This window comes from Lonchura striata, chromosome 22 (assembly GCF_046129695.1).
Source record: "Lonchura striata isolate bLonStr1 chromosome 22, bLonStr1.mat, whole genome shotgun sequence".
Taxonomy (NCBI): domain Eukaryota; kingdom Metazoa; phylum Chordata; class Aves; order Passeriformes; family Estrildidae; genus Lonchura; species Lonchura striata.
In genome coordinates, this window is record NC_134624.1 from 4,647,064 (window position 1) to 4,650,252 (window position 3,189).

Below are 3,189 nucleotides of genomic sequence, written 5' to 3' on the forward strand. Positions count from 1 at the left end.
TGGGGGTGTTTCTGCCTCTTTCCTTCTGCAGGGCCATGGCTGAGAGCTGGGTGTGGAGCAGGGACAGGGCCACCGCGTGCCCGGCTGTCCCAGTGTCACCTTCCTGTCAGACAGACATTCCTGTCAGACAGAGGAATTTGAGGCTCTGGCCCTTCTCCCAGGGTGTTGCTCATTGTTGAGCTACCCCAGGGATGTCAAGGCAGGGGAGACCTTGGACCCTGCGCTTGGGTTGCTTCACATGAGCTGCCCCATGCAGAACATCCCTGTGGGACACGTGTGTGCCCAGTGCCACCAGTGTCCTGGGGACGTGCCACAGCACCAGAGCCAGCACCTTGGGAACACCGTGGGGATGTTTTTCCAGCCTCTGTCTTCATGTTTTGCTGCTGCTGCCCATCAGAGCAGGCAGGTCCTGTCTGGGGAGGGGCAAGGGGCTGCACCAGGAGCAGCAGGTGCTGGGGATGGAGGAGAGGAACCCTGCGGAGGCGGAGGGCAGGAAGGGTCCTGGAGCACCCTCACTCCTCCCTGTTCACCCTCCCTCGGTATTCCCTGAGGTCGGGGAGAGAGTCACAAGCCCTGGCCTGAGGGACGGCGAGGAGCAGGGAGAGAGGATCCAGCTCCCCAAGGAGCTCCCCCTGTGCCCCTCCTCCGGGGCAGTCAGGGACCCCACGGGGACCCCACGGTCCGGCCGGAGAGGGAGGAGAGTCCCGAGGGCTGCCCCGACACCCGGCCGGCAGCAGCGATGCTGCAACACCCCCTCCGCCCCCTCTGCCCCCATCCCACCTCCCCCTCCGTGCCCACCGCCGGGCCGTGCCGGGGCGGTGATGGGTGACAGGAGCTCAGGGCAAGGTCCGCTCGGGGACAATGCCCGTAAAGAGGGGCCAGCGCTTCCCGGAGCGCCGGCAGTGCCGGGCTGCCCTTCATCGCCAGGGCCAGCACGGCCCCACGAGCTGCAGGGACAAACCCGCTCAGCCACGGGTCAGACAAAACGGCTGGAGCATCACCCGGGACTCTGGGCACATTCTGAAATTGCGGGGGAAAGTAAAATAATATTATAAAAAAAGCACCCTACGGCCCCAGCAGTGCCGGGCAGTCGGAGGCTGCAGCCCCCGTCCATCGCTGGCACCGAGAGGTGCCGGTGCCGGTGGTCAGGGCCACCTCCTGCACCGGGTGGCAAACAGAGCCAGGGCTGGTGGGACATGGGTGCGCGACGGGGCTCTGTGCCCGGTGCTCAGCTGGTGCTAGGGTTCATTAACAGCGATAGAAGCCGTGCCTGGGAAGCGTTACGCCTATGATGGGTTTGGAAGGGGGAAAGGGAAAGAGCAGCAGGTGTTTTAGGGGCAGCAGCTCCGCGGTGGAGGTGGAGCGTTCCGTGTGCCGCTCCAGCGCCCGCCGAGCGCCCTGGGGCCAGGCTGAAGTTCAGGGGGGGCGGCTGCCCCGGCCCCCTCAGCCCTCCCCGGGCTCGGCCATCGCCGCCCCCCGCCTTCAAAAGCGGCGGGGCCGGGCCGTGCCCGCGGAGCGCGATGGCAGCGGGGCCCGAGCCGGGCGCGGAGTGCGGCATCTGCTACGAGGCGTACTGGGGTGCCGGGGGCGGCCCGCAGCAGCTGCCCTGCCGCCACTCGCTGTGCCGGCGCTGCCTCCGCAGGCTCGTGTGCCGCGCCGCCGCCGTGGCCTTCGTCAGCTGCCCCTTCTGCAGGACGGTGACGCTGCTGCCCGAGCCGGCCCCGCTGACGGCGGACCCGGGGTCCCCGCCGGGGGAGCGGCCGCCGGAGCACGGCAGCGCTGCCCCCCCGGACCCCGGCCGGGGCTCGTCGCGCTCCGTGGCCGCGCTGTGCTCGTCCCACGCCCCCGTGTTCGCCGTGAGCAGCTCGGTGTCCCCCTGCGGCCCCCGCCGCGGCTCCGAGGCCTCCCACGCCTTCGTGCTGGGGCTGCTGGGCCGGGGGCTGCTGCTGGACACGCAGCCCCCGCTGGCCTCCATGGAGAACCTGCGCCTGGGCTTCGCCGCCGCCATCCTCGTGCTCATCGTCTCCACCTTCTTCCTGCTCGTCTTCCTCAAGTAGGTCCGCACGGCGGAGCCGGGCTCCCATCCCATTCCGGCCCGGTGGATGGAGCCGGTGATGGGTCAGGGACTCCCCGGGCCGTGGGCAGCTCGGTGGGCTGGGCTGGGCCACGGCTCAGCGCCCGCGTGGATCCAGCCCTGGGGCCCGCAGGACGCTCGGCTGCCCCGCACGAGAGCCCGCGGCCGTCAGACTCTTTAAAAATTAACTCAGTGCAGCGCCGTCCCCGCCCGGGACGGCCCCGGGCGGAGCCGGGCCCGGAACATCCCGGGCGGGCCGGGAGCGGCCCCGCGGGGCTGCCCCGGGGCGAGGCTGTGCCCAGGCAGCTCCGGGCCCCTTCCCGGGAGCAGAGAGCGCGGAAGGGCTCGAGGGTGAGGCAGCCGGGGACACCAGACATTAAAGGCAGCCATGGGTCCAGCACCGCGTCCGGAGTTGTTCTGAGTCCACGAGCCTCGGCAGGCAGGGCAGCGGCTGAGCCCAGGGCCAGGATGGAGCAGGGGCTCCTCTCCTTCCCAGCCAAGTTCTCCGCGGTTCGCCCCGCTCCGGCCAGAGCTCAGCCCAGCACAGCCCCTGCGGCAGCATCGGCCCCCCTGGGCCCTGGCACGTCCCTCCCTCCCCGGGCTGCTCTGCCCCGGGAGCCCCGAGCTGCCCCCTTCGCCTCCCTGCGGCCCGGGCAGTGCTCACACAGGCACACACAGGGTTAATTTAGATCCCTGAGGCCAGGCCGGGTGGGGAAGGGAATGTTCCAGTCCCAACTCTTGCACCCCAGTCCCTGCTCAGGGCTCCCAGGCACAGCAGGGCTGAACCTCTCTGCAGCCCCAGAGCAGCTCAGGAGGGCCTGGGCCCTGCAAACCCCTGCAGGTGCCCAGGCTCCCCTCCCTCCCCTAGAACCCGAGGGGAACCAGGGAAGCGCCCTCTATGACCATTACAGTCCTTTGTGCTCCAGCTTCTCACCCCAGCCCAGGCCAGTGTGAGAGCCCAAGGAGCCACAGCACAAAAGGACCTAGTCTCCCTTTCCAGGAGAGGGCTTCAACAACACCAAACAAGCACAGCTTCTAGATCAAATTACTCCCAATTTAAGTCAGAGCAAAGTCAGTATTCAGCTGACAGATGAAACCAGACTAAAGTAAAGCCA